At 45.4% G+C, this 15,154-nt stretch overlaps 17 non-coding genes across 17 annotated transcripts; 10 read left to right on the forward strand and 7 right to left on the reverse strand.

Moving 5' to 3' along the window:
• Positions 1-315: 315 nt before the first annotated feature.
• trnav-aac lies at positions 316-388 on the reverse strand. The gene has a single exon. It is a non-coding gene; the product is annotated as a tRNA-Val (tRNA).
• A 1,387-nt stretch (positions 389-1,775) lies between these two features.
• On the reverse strand, positions 1,776-1,847 carry trnag-ucc. The gene has a single exon. It is a non-coding gene; the product is annotated as a tRNA-Gly (tRNA).
• Positions 1,848-2,286: 439 nt separating this feature from the next.
• Positions 2,287-2,359, forward strand: trnav-cac. Its single transcript has one exon. It is a non-coding gene; the product is annotated as a tRNA-Val (tRNA).
• Positions 2,360-2,590: 231 nt separating this feature from the next.
• Positions 2,591-2,663, forward strand: trnav-aac. Its single transcript has one exon. It is a non-coding gene; the product is annotated as a tRNA-Val (tRNA).
• A 1,024-nt stretch (positions 2,664-3,687) lies between these two features.
• On the reverse strand, positions 3,688-3,758 carry trnag-ucc. The gene has a single exon. It is a non-coding gene; the product is annotated as a tRNA-Gly (tRNA).
• A 4,036-nt stretch (positions 3,759-7,794) lies between these two features.
• trnav-cac lies at positions 7,795-7,867 on the forward strand. Its single transcript has one exon. It is a non-coding gene; the product is annotated as a tRNA-Val (tRNA).
• Positions 7,868-8,098: 231 nt separating this feature from the next.
• trnav-aac lies at positions 8,099-8,171 on the forward strand. The gene has a single exon. It is a non-coding gene; the product is annotated as a tRNA-Val (tRNA).
• A 1,024-nt stretch (positions 8,172-9,195) lies between these two features.
• Positions 9,196-9,267, reverse strand: trnag-ucc. The gene has a single exon. It is a non-coding gene; the product is annotated as a tRNA-Gly (tRNA).
• Positions 9,268-9,706: 439 nt separating this feature from the next.
• trnav-cac lies at positions 9,707-9,779 on the forward strand. Its single transcript has one exon. It is a non-coding gene; the product is annotated as a tRNA-Val (tRNA).
• A 231-nt stretch (positions 9,780-10,010) lies between these two features.
• On the forward strand, positions 10,011-10,083 carry trnav-aac. Its single transcript has one exon. It is a non-coding gene; the product is annotated as a tRNA-Val (tRNA).
• Positions 10,084-11,107: 1,024 nt separating this feature from the next.
• Positions 11,108-11,179, reverse strand: trnag-ucc. Its single transcript has one exon. It is a non-coding gene; the product is annotated as a tRNA-Gly (tRNA).
• Positions 11,180-11,618: 439 nt separating this feature from the next.
• On the forward strand, positions 11,619-11,691 carry trnav-cac. The gene has a single exon. It is a non-coding gene; the product is annotated as a tRNA-Val (tRNA).
• Positions 11,692-11,922: 231 nt separating this feature from the next.
• Positions 11,923-11,995, forward strand: trnav-aac. The gene has a single exon. It is a non-coding gene; the product is annotated as a tRNA-Val (tRNA).
• Positions 11,996-13,019: 1,024 nt separating this feature from the next.
• Positions 13,020-13,091, reverse strand: trnag-ucc. Its single transcript has one exon. It is a non-coding gene; the product is annotated as a tRNA-Gly (tRNA).
• Positions 13,092-13,530: 439 nt separating this feature from the next.
• On the forward strand, positions 13,531-13,603 carry trnav-cac. Its single transcript has one exon. It is a non-coding gene; the product is annotated as a tRNA-Val (tRNA).
• Positions 13,604-13,834: 231 nt separating this feature from the next.
• trnav-aac lies at positions 13,835-13,907 on the forward strand. Its single transcript has one exon. It is a non-coding gene; the product is annotated as a tRNA-Val (tRNA).
• A 1,024-nt stretch (positions 13,908-14,931) lies between these two features.
• Positions 14,932-15,003, reverse strand: trnag-ucc. Its single transcript has one exon. It is a non-coding gene; the product is annotated as a tRNA-Gly (tRNA).
• Positions 15,004-15,154: the final 151 nt, after the last annotated feature.

Below are 15,154 nucleotides of genomic sequence, written 5' to 3' on the forward strand. Positions count from 1 at the left end.
GTTTGAGGCTAAAAGACTTGAGTGCCACTGTCGAGAAGCAGACACCATTGAGTTGCTTTTGATACAGCCTGATGTAAGAGCTCTTTCTGATTTCTGATGTTGTGGGTGGTTGTTTTTTGTTTTGTTTTTTCCAAAATTTTCAGTATGTTGTTTCAGCTGCAACAAAAACTCGTTCATGCAGTATAGCGAATTTTAAGGGAGGCACCTTGTTGTGGTGAAAATGCATCTGTCACATTCAGAGTCTCAATGTCTAACTGTGTCACGCGAGTTGAAACAACTGGCTGCCTACTGAAGCAAAGCTCAAAAGCCTCAGCATGTTTCTGCCCGGTTTCGAACCGGGGACCTTTCGCGTGTTAGGCGAACGTGATAACCGCTACACTACAGAAACTACAAGGCATGACTTCAGGCTCCCAGTCTTAAAGTAAATTAAGGAACCGACAAAAGGAAGAAAGAAACTGTTTCTTCGTTTGATCTCAATAGCAGATGAGCACCCACGTGAAAACTGTCGCACTATGTGGGAATCAGGCCGGTTTCAGGTTGTTCCAGAAGGAACGGCCGACACAGAGCAAAAAACTCGACTCTATGTGCTGTAAATCAAAAGCCTCCTAGACCAAATGCTTGTTTCGAACCGGGGACCTTTCGCGTGTGAGGCAAACGTGATAACCACTACACTACAGAAACCACAGCAAAGCCTGCCCATCCTTTGCTGAGTCCTGGGAAACAGCAAAGCAAGAAAAAAAATAAGAGTTGCATTTGATCACCAAAGCAGATAACCAATAAACTTCAGAAACCAAATCAAAGACTTCTCAACCTATCCCGAGGCCTGGGAAACAACAACGTATCTAAATAAATAAGCGTTACTAAAATGCTTCAACTTTCATTCACCAAACTTTTCGAATTCGGCAGCCAAAATTTTGGTGGTATAGGGGTGTGCATACCTGCATTTAAATGAAGTTGACCCGATAGCCCGGCCAACACACGACCATTACTGTGCTTGTTTGAGGCTAAAAGACTTGAGTGAGTGGTGTCTGCTTCTCGACAGTGGCACTCAAGTCTTTTAGCCTCAAACAAGCGCGTTAATGGTCGTGCGTTGGCCGGGCTATCTGACCCGGTCAACTTCTTTTAAATGCAGGTATTTTCACCACTATACCACCAACATTTTGGCTGCCGAATTCGAAAAGTTTGGTGAATGAAAGTTGAAGCATTTTAGTAACGCTTATTTATTTAGATACGTTGTTGTTTCCCAGGACTCGGCATAGGTTGAGAAGTCTTTGATTTGGTTTCTGAAGTTTATTGGTTATCTGCTTTGGTGATCAAATGCTGAAACATTTTCTGTCTTCCATAAGTCATTTCCAGAATTTTTCCATTTTATTGAAAGCCTACGGTGGTGCTTTGAAGTTTCTGTATTGTAGCGTTCATAGCGTTGCCTAAGATGAGTAAGGGCCACGGGTTGCAACGGGGCAGAAACATGCTGAGGCTTTTGAGCGTCGCTTCGGTAAGCAACCTGTTGTATCAGCTCGTGTGAGAGCAGTCAGAAATTGATACTCTGAACGTGATTGGAGCAGTTTATCCACAACGGCGACTAAACTGCATGCAAGTGTTTGTTGCAGCTGAAAAACCATAGAAAAATTTTTGAAACAGACAACCACTTACAACACAAGTGGAAATCAGAATGAGCTCTCACATCCAGTTGTAACATAAGCGATTCAATTGTGTCTGCTTCTCAGCAATGGCACTCAAGTGTTTGAGCTTCAAACAAGTGTTGTTAAAGGGCATGCGTTGGCCGGGAATCGAACCCGGGTCAACTGCTTGGAAGGCAGCTATGCTCACCACTATACCACCAACGCCTCATCTTCAGTAATGCCAAGTTTGGCCACTGAAAGTTGATGCTTTTTACTAACTCGTATATATTTTCTTACTTTGCTGTTGCCCAGGCCTCGACGGTAGCACTCAAGTCTTTTAGCCTCAAACAAGCGCGGTAATGGTCGTGTGTTGGCCGGGCTATCGGGTCAACTTCATTTAAATGCAGGTATGCACACCCCTATACCACCAACATTTTGGCTGCCGAATTCGAAAAGTTTGGTGAATGAAAGTTGAAGCATTTTAGTAACGCTTATTTATTTAGATACGTTGTTGTTTCCCAGGCCTCGGGATAGGTTGAGAAGTCTTTGATTTGGTTTCTGAAGTTTATTGGTTATCTGCTTTGGTGATCAAATGCAACTCTTATTTTTTTTCTTGCTTTGCTGTTTCCCAGGACTCAGCACAGGATGGGTAGGCTTTGCTGTGGTTTCTGTAGTGTAGTGGTTATCACGTTCGCCTCACACGCGAAAGGTCCCCGGTTCGAAACCGGGCAGAAACAAGCATTTGGTCTGAGGGGCTTTTGATTTACAGCAAATAGAGTCGAGTTTGGTGCTCTGTGTCGGCCGTTCCTTCTGGAACAACCTGAAACCGGCCTGATTCCCACATAGTGCGACAGTTTTCACGTGGGTGCTCATCTGCTATTGAGATCAAATGAAGAAACAGTTTCTTTCTTCCTTTTGTCGGTTCCTTAATTTAATTTAAGACTGGGAGCCTGAAGTCATGCCTTGTAGTTTCTGTAGTGTAGCGGTTATCACGTTCGCCTAACACGCGAAAGGTCCCCGGTTCGAAACCGGGCAGAAACATGCTGAGGCTTTTGAGCTTTGCTTCAGTAGGCAGCCAGTTGTTTCAACTCGCGTGACACAGTTAGACATTGAGACTCTGAATGTGACAGATGCATTTTCACCACAACAAGGTGCCTCCCTTAAAATTCGCTATACTGCATGAACGAGTTTTTGTTGCAGCTGAAACAACATACTGAAAATTTTGGAAAAAACAAAACAAAAAACAACCACCCACAACACGAGTGGAAATCAGAAAGAGCTCTTACATCAGGCTGTATCAAAAGCAACTCAATGGTGTCTGCTTCTCGACAGTGGCACTCAAGTCTTTTAGCCTCAAACAAGCGCGTTAATGGTCGTGCGTTGGCCGGGCTATCTGACCCGGTCAACTTCTTTTAAATGCAGGTATTTTCACCACTATACCACCAACATTTTGGCTGCCGAATTCGAAAAGTTTGGTGAATGAAAGTTGAAGCATTTTAGTAACGCTTATTTATTTAGATACGTTGTTGTTTCCCAGGACTCGGCATAGGTTGAGAAGTCTTTGATTTGGTTTCTGAAGTTTATTGGTTATCTGCTTTGGTGATCAAATGCTGAAACATTTTCTGTCTTCCATAAGTCATTTCCAGAATTTTTCCATTTTATTGAAAGCCTACGGTGGTGCTTTGAAGTTTCTGTATTGTAGCGTTCATAGCGTTGCCTAAGATGCGTAAGGGACACGGGTTGCAACGGGGCAGAAACATGCTGAGGCTTTTGAGTGTCGCTTCGGTAAGCAACCTGTTGTATCAGCTTGTGTGAGAGCAGTCAGAAATTGATACTCTGAACGTGATTGGAGCAGTTTATCCACAACGGCGACTAAACTGCATGCAAGTGTTTGTTGCAGCTGAAAAACCATAGAAAAATTTTTGAAACAGACAACCACTTACAACACAAGTGGAAATCAGAATGAGCTCTCACATCCAGTTGTAACATAAGCGATTCAATTGTGTCTGCTTCTCCGCAATGGCACTCAAGTGTTTGAGCTTCAAACAAGTGTTGTTAAAGTGCATGCGTTGGCCGGGAATCGAACCCGGGTAACTGCTTGGAAGGCAGCTATGCTCACCACTATACCACCAACGCCTCATCTTCAGTAATGCCAAGTTTGGCCACTGAAAGTTGATGCTTTTTACTAACTCGTATATATTTTCTTACTTTGCTGTTGCCCAGGCCTCGACGGTAGCACTCAAGTCTTTTAGCCTCAAACAAGCGCGGTAATGGTCGTGTGTTGACCGGGCTATCGGGTCAACTTCATTTAAATGCAGGTATGCACACCCCTATACCACCAACATTTTGGCTGCCGAATTCGAAAAGTTTGGTGAATGAAAGTTGAAGCATTTTAGTAACGCTTATTTATTTAGATACGTTGTTGTTTACTGATCCAAGATGGCGGCGCGGCAGTAGCACGCAGCGGCCTCTCCGGATTCAATACGGTGCTAATTACGTTTTTAAGTCTTTATTTACGGTTCTGAGCCCGACCATTGCTTCTACATGGATGCCAGAGACAGCGGTGTTCATGTATACAAACATGTATACAAACACCAGGACCTAATAAAGTACAGAAATCGTGTAACAACCAACCTGCACGATGATGTACTGGTTAGGCTTCGTGACCTCGGCTTGCTGCGGAGACCAGGCCTCCAGTCCCCGGTGTCGCCTGATACCAGAGACCAGGGGAGGGGACGCCGAAAGCGGTTCGCGAGGAAGCGGAAGCGCGGTAAGCGAGCGGGCGTCCGTGCTAGGCTAAAAACAAACCCTAGCCGGCCGGCTCTCCCATCCATTCTACTATCCAACGTTTGCTCCCTGGACAATAAACTGGACTACATCCGACTCGAACGCTCTACACGGAGAGAGGTTAGAAACTGCTGTGTGTTTGTTTTCACGGAGACGTGGCTCAGCGACAGAGTTCCGGACACCGCCATTCAGCTGGACGGTCTAACTTCATTTAGAGCCGACAGAAATGCAGCTCTTTGCGGTAAGACTCGCGGTGGTGGTGTGTGTGTTTATATCAACACGGAATGGTGCAAGAACTCTGTGCTTGTTTCTACTTACTGCTCATCGTCAGTAGAGTTTGTGACTGTTAGATGCAGACCATTTTATTTACCACGGGAATTTACTACTGTTTACATTGTCGGAGTTTACATTCCCCCTAGCGCTAATGCTAAAGAGGCGCTAAGTGAGCTATACGGAGCTATTAGCGACCTACAGAATGTTCACCCCGACGGACTTTTTATCATCGCCGGAGATTTCAACCATGCAAATCTTAAGTCAGTGCTCCCTAAATTCCATCAGCATGTGGACTTTGCTACGAGAGGTGAAAACACGCTGGATCTTGTTTACACAAACATTCCCGGCGCGTACCGTGCGGAGCCCCGCCCCCACCTCGGCTACTCAGACCACATCACTGTTATGCTAATTCCAGCATACAGACCACTCGTCAGACGCTCAAAACCGGTTCTGAAGCAGGTGAAAACCTGGCCAGCAGGAGCCACTTCTGCTCTTCAGGACTGCTTTGAGTGCACTGACTGGAATATCTTCAGGGAGGCTGCAACCAACGGCGACTCCGTCAACTTGGAGGAGTACACGTCAGCAGTGACCAGTTACATCGGCAAGTGCATTGATGACGTGACCGTTTCCAAGACCATCACTACACGCCCCAACCAGAAGCCGTGGATGAATGCTAATGTGCGTGCTCTGCTGAGGTCTAGGGACCTAGCCTTCAGAACAGGGGACAGGGTGGCCCTAAGAACAGCAAGGGCCAAACTGTCCCGAGCCATCAGAGAGGCAAAGCGTGCACATGCCCAGACAATCCACAGCCACTTCCAGGACAGCGGAGACACCCGGCGCATGTGGCAGGGCATACAGGCGATCACAAACTACAAGACAGCTTCACCTGCTTGTGATAGCGACGCCTCCCTCCCAGACGCGTTGAACGAGTTCTACGCTCGGTTCGAGGTACAGAACAACGTTACGCCAAGGAAGACCATCCCTCGTCCCGACGACCAGGTACTCTGTCTATCCACGGCCGACGTGAGGAGATCTCTATGCAGAGTTAACCCACGGAAGGCTGCTGGACCAGACAACATTCCTGGCAGGGTGCTCAGAGAATGTGCGGAACAGCTAGCGGATGTCTTTACGGACATCTTCAACATTTCCCTGAGCAGCGCCGTTGTTCCTACGTGCCTCAAAACTACCACCATCGTTCCTGTCCCAAAGAAGTCTACAGTGTCTTGCCTCAATGACTATCGTCCCGTTGCACTCACACCCATAGTTATGAAGTGCTTCGAGAAGCTCGTCATGAGGCACATCAAGACCCAGCTACCACCCTCACTTGACCCCCTACAGTTCGCGTATCGTCCAAACCGCTCCACAGACGATGCCATTACCACAGCCCTCCACTTAGCCCTCACCCATCTGGACAATAAGGACACTTATGTACGAATGCTGTTCATAGACTTTAGTTCAGCATTCAATACAATCATCCCTCAGCACCTGATTGGGAAGCTGAGCCTGCTGGGACTAAACACCTCCCTCTGCAACTGGATCCTGGACTTCCTGACTGGGAGACCTCAGTCAGTCCGGATCGGGAACAGCATCTCCAGCACCACCACACTGAACACTGGAGCTCCTCAAGGCTGCGTGCTCAGTCCACTGCTGTTCACTCTGCTGACTCACGACTGTGCAGCAATGCACAGATCGAATCATATTATTAAGTTCGCCGATGACACGACCGTGGTGGGTCTCATCAACAAGAACGACGAGTCAGCATACAGGGAGGAGGTGCAACAACTAACTGCCTGGTGTAGAGCCAACAACCTTTCTCTGAATGTGGACAAAACTAAAGAGATGGTTGTGGACTTCAGGAGAGCACAGAGCGACCACTCTCCGCTGAACATCGACGGATCTTCTGTAGAGATCGTCAAGAGCACCAAATTTCTGGGTGTTCATCTAGCGGAGAACCTCACCTGGTCACTCAACACCAGCGCCATCACCAAGAAAGCCCAGCAGCGTCTCTACTTCCTCCGAAGGCTGAGAAAGGCACATCTCCCTCCCCCAACCCTGACCATGTTCTACAGAGGGACCATTGAGAGCATCCTGAGCAGCTGCATCACTGTCTGGTTTGGGAACTGTACGATCTCGGATCGCAAAACCCTGCAGCGGATAGTGAGGACAGCGGAGAAGATCATTGGGGTCTCTCTTCCCTCTATCATGGACACTTACACCACACGCTGCGTCCGCAAAGGCAACAGCATTGTGGATGACCCCACACACCCCTCACACACACTCTTCACCCTCCTGCCGTCTGGAAAAAGGTACCGAAGCATTCGGGCCCTCACGACCAGACTGCGTAACAGTTTCTTCCCACAAGCCATCAGACTTCTCAATAACCGAACTGTACTATACTGAGCACAACATACACACATATCATCTGTATGGACTGCACAGACCCTCACAAAACACACACACTGTTTTGCACACTTTTCTGCTGTTTTTGCACATATTGGACAATATCTCAGTCATCTGCTGTTTTTTGCACAACTCCATATATAATCCAAAGGACCTGCTGCTAAGAACCTGCTGCTGTTCATTCTTTTACTGCACAAAATACTGTTTGAACATTCAGTATTTACACCGGTCGGTCGGCGCTGTTTCTGTTACTGTGTATTGTCTTCTGTGTATTGCATTTTTTGTACTTTTTGTATTGTCTTGTAACTTAATGTCTGCACTGTTTTTTGTCCTGCACTGTCTTTTGTCCTGCACTGTCTTGCTTGTCTTGTCCTGCACTGTTTGCACCAGGTTGCACAGTTGCACTTTATGTGGCTAAGACTACTTACATGTCCTTAGCCCTGTCTTTGTTTTATGTAGCACCTTGATCCTGGAGAAACGTTGTCTCATTTCACTGTGTACTGCAACAGCTATATATGGTTGAAATGACAATAAAAAGCTTCTTGACTCTTGACTTGACTTGTTTCCCAGGACTCGGCATAGGTTGAGAAGTCTTTGATTTGGTTTCTGAAGTTTATTGGTTATCTGCTTTGGTGATCAAATGCAACTCTTATTTTTTTTCTTGCTTTGCTGTTTCCCAGGACTCAGCAAAGGATGGTTAGGCTTTGCTGTGGTTTCTGTAGTGTAGTGGTTATCACGTTCGCCTCACACGCGAAAGGTCCCCGGTTCGAAACCGGGCAGAAACAAGCATTTGGTCTGAGGGGCTTTTGATTTACAGCAAATAGAGTCGAGTTTGGTGCTCTGTGTCGGCCGTTCCTTCTGGAACAACCTGAAACCGGCCTGATTCCCACATAGTGCGACAGTTTTCACGTGGGTGCTCATCTGCTATTGAGATCAAACGAAGAAACAGTTTCTTTCTTCCTTTTGTCGGTTCCTTAATTTAATTTAAGACTGGGAGCCTGAAGTCATGCCTTGTAGTTTCTGTAGTGTAGCGGTTATCACGTTCGCCTAACACGCGAAAGGTCCCCGGTTCGAAACCGGGCAGAAACATGCTGAGGCTTTTGAGCTTTGCTTTAGTAGGCAGCCAGTTGTTTCAACTCGCGTGACACAGTTAGACATTGAGACTCTGAATGTGACAGATGCATTTTCACCACAACAAGGTGCCTCCCTTAAAATTCGCTATACTGCATGAACGAGTTTTTGTTGCAGCTGAAACAACATACTGAAAATTTTGGAAAAAACAAAACAAAAAACAACCACCCACAACACGAGTGGAAATCAGAAAGAGCTCTTACATCAGACTGTATCAAAAGCAACTCAATGGTGTCTGCTTCTCGACAGTGGCACTCAAGTCTTTTAGCCTCAAACAAGCGCGTTAATAGTCGTGCGTTGGCCGGGCTATCTGACCCGGTCAACTTCTTTTAAATGCAGGTCTTTTCACCACTATACCACCAACATTTTGGCTGCCGAATTCGAAAAGTTTGGTGAATGAAAGTTGAAGCATTTTAGTAACGCTTATTTATTTAGATACGTTGTTGTTTCCCAGGACTCGGCATAGGTTGAGAAGTCTTTGATTTGGTTTCTGAAGTTTATTGGTTATCTGCTTTGGTGATCAAATGCTGAAACATTTTCTGTCTTCCATAAGTCATTTCCAGAATTTTTCCATTTTATTGAAAGCCTACGGTGGTGCTTTGAAGTTTCTGTATTGTAGCGTTCATAGCGTTGCCTAAGATGCGTAAGGGCCACGGGTTGCAACGGGGCAGAAACATGCTGAGGCTTTTGAGCGTCGCTTCGGTAAGCAACCTGTTGTATCAGCTCGTGTGAGAGCAGTCAGAAATTGATACTCTGAACGTGATTGGAGCAGTTTATCCACAACGGCGACTAAACTGCATGCAAGTGTTTGTTGCAGCTGAAAAACCATAGAAAAATTTTTGAAACAGACAACCACTTACAACACAAGTGGAAATCAGAATGAGCTCTCACATCCAGTTGTAACATAAGCGATTCAATTGTGTCTGCTTCTCAGCAATGGCACTCAAGTGTTTGAGCTTCAAACAAGTGTTGTTAAAGGGCATGCGTTGGCCGGGAATCGAACCCGGGTCAACTGCTTGGAAGGCAGCTATGCTCACCACTATACCACCAACGCCTCATCTTCAGTAATGCCAAGTTTGGCCACTGAAAGTTGATGCTTTTTACTAACTCGTATATATTTTCTTACTTTGCTGTTGCCCAGGCCTCGACGGTAGCACTCAAGTCTTTTAGCCTCAAACAAGCGCGGTAATGGTCGTGTGTTGGCCGGGCTATCGGGTCAACTTCATTTAAATGCAGGTATGCACACCCCTATACCACCAACATTTTGGCTGCCGAATTCGAAAAGTTTGGTGAATGAAAGTTGAAGCATTTTAGTAACGCTTATTTATTTAGATACGTTGTTGTTTCCCAGGCCTCGGGATAGGTTGAGAAGTCTTTGATTTGGTTTCTGAAGTTTATTGGTTATCTGCTTTGGTGATCAAATGCAACTCTTATTTTTTTTCTTGCTTTGCTGTTTCCCAGGACTCAGCAAAGGATGGGCAGGCTTTGCTGTGGTTTCTGTAGTGTAGTGGTTATCACGTTCGCCTCACACGCGAAAGGTCCCCGGTTCGAAACCGGGCAGAAACAAGCATTTGGTCTGAGGGGCTTTTGATTTACAGCAAATAGAGTCGAGTTTGGTGCTCTGTGTCGGCCGTTCCTTCTGGAACAACCTGAAACCGGCCTGATTCCCACATAGTGCGACAGTTTTCACGTGGGTGCTCATCTGCTATTGAGATCAAACGAAGAAACAGTTTCTTTCTTCCTTTTGTCGGTTCCTTAATTTAATTTAAGACTGGGAGCCTGAAGTCATGCCTTGTAGTTTCTGTAGTGTAGCGGTTATCACGTTCGCCTAACACGCGAAAGGTCCTCTGTTCGAAACCGGGCAGAAACATGCTGAGGCTTTTGAGCTTTGCTTCAGTAGGCAGCCAGTTGTTTCAACTCGCGTGACACAGTTAGACATTGAGACTCTGAATGTGACAGATGCATTTTCACCACAACAAGGTGCCTCCCTTAAAATTCGCTATACTGCATGAACGAGTTTTTGTTGCAGCTGAAACAACATACTGAAAATTTTGGAAAAAACAAAACAAAAAACAACCACCCACAACACGAGTGGAAATCAGAAAGAGCTCTTACATCAGGCTGTATCAAAAGCAACTCAATGGTGTCTGCTTCTCGACAGTGGCACTCAAGTCTTTTAGCCTCAAACAAGCGCGTTAATGGTCGTGCGTTGGCCGGGCTATCTGACCCGGTCAACTTCTTTTAAATGCAGGTCTTTTCACCACTATACCACCAACATTTTGGCTGCCGAATTCGAAAAGTTTGGTGAATGAAAGTTGAAGCATTTTAGTAACGCTTATTTATTTAGATACGTTGTTGTTTCCCAGGACTCGGCATAGGTTGAGAAGTCTTTGATTTGGTTTCTGAAGTTTATTGGTTATCTGCTTTGGTGATCAAATGCTGAAACATTTTCTGTCTTCCATAAGTCATTTCCAGAATTTTTCCATTTTATTGAAAGCCTACGGTGGTGCTTTGAAGTTTCTGTATTGTAGCGTTCATAGCGTTGCCTAAGATGCGTAAGGGCCACGGGTTGCAACGGGGCAGAAACATGCTGAGGCTTTTGAGCGTCGCTTCGGTAAGCAACCTGTTGTATCAGCTCGTGTGAGAGCAGTCAGAAATTGATACTCTGAACGTGATTGGAGCAGTTTATCCACAACGGCGACTAAACTGCATGCAAGTGTTTGTTGCAGCTGAAAAACCATAGAAAAATTTTTGAAACAGACAACCACTTACAACACAAGTGGAAATCAGAATGAGCTCTCACATCCAGTTGTAACATAAGCGATTCAATTGTGTCTGCTTCTCAGCAATGGCACTCAAGTGTTTGAGCTTCAAACAAGTGTTGTTAAAGGGCATGCGTTGGCCGGGAATCGAACCCGGGTCAACTGCTTGGAAGGCAGCTATGCTCACCACTATACCACCAACGCCTCATCTTCAGTAATGCCAAGTTTGGCCACTGAAAGTTGATGCTTTTTACTAACTCGTATATATTTTCTTACTTTGCTGTTGCCCAGGCCTCGACGGTAGCACTCAAGTCTTTTAGCCTCAAACAAGCGCGGTAATGGTCGTGTGTTGGCCGGGCTATCGGGTCAACTTCATTTAAATGCAGGTATGCACACCCCTATACCACCAACATTTTGGCTGCCGAATTCGAAAAGTTTGGTGAATGAAAGTTGAAGCATTTTAGTAACGCTTATTTATTTAGATACGTTGTTGTTTCCCAGGCCTCGGGATAGGTTGAGAAGTCTTTGATTTGGTTTCTGAAGTTTATTGGTTATCTGCTTTGGTGATCAAATGCAACTCTTATTTTTTTTCTTGCTTTGCTGTTTCCCAGGACTCAGCAAAGGATGGGCAGGCTTTGCTGTGGTTTCTGTAGTGTAGTGGTTATCACGTTCGCCTCACACGCGAAAGGTCCCCGGTTCGAAACCGGGCAGAAACAAGCATTTGGTCTGAGGGGCTTTTGATTTACAGCAAATAGAGTCGAGTTTGGTGCTCTGTGTCGGCCGTTCCTTCTGGAACAACCTGAAACCGGCCTGATTCCCACATAGTGCGACAGTTTTCACGTGGGTGCTCATCTGCTATTGAGATCAAACGAAGAAACAGTTTCTTTCTTCCTTTTGTCGGTTCCTTAATTTACTTTAAGACTGGGAGCCTGAAGTCATGCCTTGTAGTTTCTGTAGTGTAGCGGTTATCACGTTCGCCTAACACGCGAAAGGTCCTCTGTTCGAAACCGGGCAGAAACATGCTGAGGCTTTTGAGCTTTGCTTCAGTAGGCAGCCAGTTGTTTCAACTCGCGTGACACAGTTAGACATTGAGACTCTGAATGTGACAGATGCATTTTCACCACAACAAGGTGCCTCCCTTAAAATTCGCTATACTGCATGAACGAGTTTTTGTTGCAGCTGAAACAACATACTGAAAATTTTGGAAAAAACAAAACAAAAAACAACCACCCACAACACGAGTGGAAATCAGAAAGAGCTCTTACATCAGGCTGTATCAAAAGCAACTCAATGGTGTCTGCTTCTCGACAGTGGCACTCAAGTCTTTTAGCCTCAAACAAGCGCGTTAATGGTCGTGCGTTGGCCGGGCTATCTGACCCGGTCAACTTCTTTTAAATGCAGGTCTTTTCACCACTATACCACCAACATTTTGGCTGCCGAATTCGAAAAGTTTGGTGAATGAAAGTTGAAGCATTTTAGTAACGCTTATTTATTTAGATACGTTGTTGTTTCCCAGGACTCGGCATAGGTTGAGAAGTCTTTGATTTGGTTTCTGAAGTTTATTGGTTATCTGCTTTGGTGATCAAATGCTGAAACATTTTCTGTCTTCCATAAGTCATTTCCAGAATTTTTCCATTTTATTGAAAGCCTACGGTGGTGCTTTGAAGTTTCTGTATTGTAGCGTTCATAGCGTTGCCTAAGATGCGTAAGGGCCACGGGTTGCAACGGGGCAGAAACATGCTGAGGCTTTTGAGCGACGCTTCGGTAAGCAACCTGTTGTATCAGCTCGTGTGAGAGCAGTCAGAAATTGATACTCTGAACGTGATTGGAGCAGTTTATCCATAACGGCGACTAAACTGCATGCAAGTGTTTGTTGCAGCTGAAAAACCATAGAAAAATTTTTGAAACAGACAACCACTTACAACACAAGTGGAAATCAGACTGAGCTCTCACATCCAGTTGTAACATAAGCGATTCAATTGTGTCTGCTTCTCCGCAATGGCACTCAAGTGTTTGAGCTTCAAACAAGTGTTGTTAAAGGGCATGCGTTGGCCGGGAATCGAACCCGGGTCAACTGCTTGGAAGGCAGCTATGCTCACCCCTATACCACCAACGCCTCATATTCAGTAATGCCAAGTTTGGCCACTGAAAGTTGATGCTTTTTACTAACTCGTATATATTTTCTTACTTTGCTGTTGCCCAGGCCTCGACGGTAGCACTCAAGTCTTTTAGCCTCAAACAAGCGCGGTAATGGTCGTGTGTTGGCCGGGCTATCGGGTCAACTTCATTTAAATGCAGGTATGCACACCCCTATACCACCAACATTTTGGCTGCCGAATTCGAAAAGTTTGGTGAATGAAAGTTGAAGCATTTTAGTAACGCTTATTTATTTAGATACGTTGTTGTTTCCCAGGCCCCGGGATAGGTTGAGAAGTCTTTGATTTGGTTTCTGAAGTTTATTGGTTATCTGCTTTGGTGATCAAATGCAACTCTTATTTTTTTTCTTGCTTTGCTGTTTCCCAGGACTCAGCAAAGGATGGGTAGGCTTTGCTGTGGTTTCTGTAGTGTAGTGGTTATCACGTTCGCCTCACACGAGAAAGGTCCTCGGTTCGAAACCGGGTAGAAACAAGCGTTTGGTCTGAGGGGCTTTTGATTTACAGCAAATAGAGTCGAGTTTGGTGCTCTGTGTCGGCCGTTCCTTCTGGAACAACCTGAAACCGGCCTGATTCCCACATAGTGCGACAGTTTTCACGTGGGTGCTCATCTGCTATTGAGATCAAACGAAGAAACAGTTTCTTTCTTCCTTTTGTCGGTTCCTTAATTTACTTTAAGACTGGGAGCCTGAAGTCATGCCTTGTAGTTTCTGTAGTGTAGCGGTTATCACGTTCGCCTAACACGCGAAAGGTCCTCTGTTCGAAACCGGGCAGAAACATGCTGAGGCTTTTGAGCTTTGCTTCAGTAGGCAGCCAGTTGTTTCAACTCGCGTGACACAGTTAGACATTGAGACTCTGAATGTGACAGATGCATTTTCACCACAACAAGGTGCCTCCCTTAAAATTCGCTATACTGCATGAACGAGTTTTTGTTGCAGCTGAAACAACATACTGAAAATTTTGGAAAAAACAAAACAAAAAACAACCACCCACAACACGAGTGGAAATCAGAAAGAGCTCTTACATCAGGCTGTATCAAAAGCAACTCAATGGTGTCTGCTTCTCGACAGTGGCACTCAAGTCTTTTAGCCTCAAACAAGCGCGTTAATGGTCGTGCGTTGGCCGGGCTATCTGACCCGGTCAACTTCTTTTAAATGCAGGTCTTTTCACCACTATACCACCAACATTTTGGCTGCCGAATTCGAAAAGTTTGGTGAATGAAAGTTGAAGCATTTTAGTAACGCTTATTTATTTAGATACGTTGTTGTTTCCCAGGACTCGGCATAGGTTGAGAAGTCTTTGATTTGGTTTCTGAAGTTTATTGGTTATCTGCTTTGGTGATCAAATGCTGAAACATTTTCTGTCTTCCATAAGTCATTTCCAGAATTTTTCCATTTTATTGAAAGCCTACGGTGGTGCTTTGAAGTTTCTGTATTGTAGCGTTCATAGCGTTGCCTAAGATGCGTAAGGGCCACGGGTTGCAACGGGGCAGAAACATGCTGAGGCTTTTGAGCGTCGCTTCGGTAAGCAACCTGTTGTATCAGCTCGTGTGAGAGCAGTCAGAAATTGATACTCTGAACGTGATTGGAGCAGTTTATCCACAACGGCGACTAAACTGCATGCAAGTGTTTGTTGCAGCTGAAAAACCATAGAAAAATTTTTGAAACAGACAACCACTTACAACACAAGTGGAAATCAGAATGAGCTCTCACATCCAGTTGTAACATAAGCGATTCAATTGTGTCTGCTTCTCAGCAATGGCACTCAAGTGTTTGAGCTTCAAACAAGTGTTGTTAAAGGGCATGCGTTGGCCGGGAATCGAACCCGGGTCAACTGCTTGGAAGGCAGCTATGCTCACCACTATACCACCAACGCCTCATCTTCAGTAATGCCAAGTTTGGCCACTGAAAGTTGATGCTTTTTACTAACTCGTATATATTTTCTTACTTTGCTGTTGCCCAGGCCTCGACGGTAGCACTCAAGTCTTTTAGCCTCAAACAAGCGCGGTAATGGTCGTGTGTTGGCC

The sequence above is a fragment of the Tachysurus fulvidraco genome, chromosome 1, assembly GCF_022655615.1.
Source record: "Tachysurus fulvidraco isolate hzauxx_2018 chromosome 1, HZAU_PFXX_2.0, whole genome shotgun sequence".
Lineage (NCBI taxonomy): Eukaryota > Metazoa > Chordata > Actinopteri > Siluriformes > Bagridae > Tachysurus > Tachysurus fulvidraco.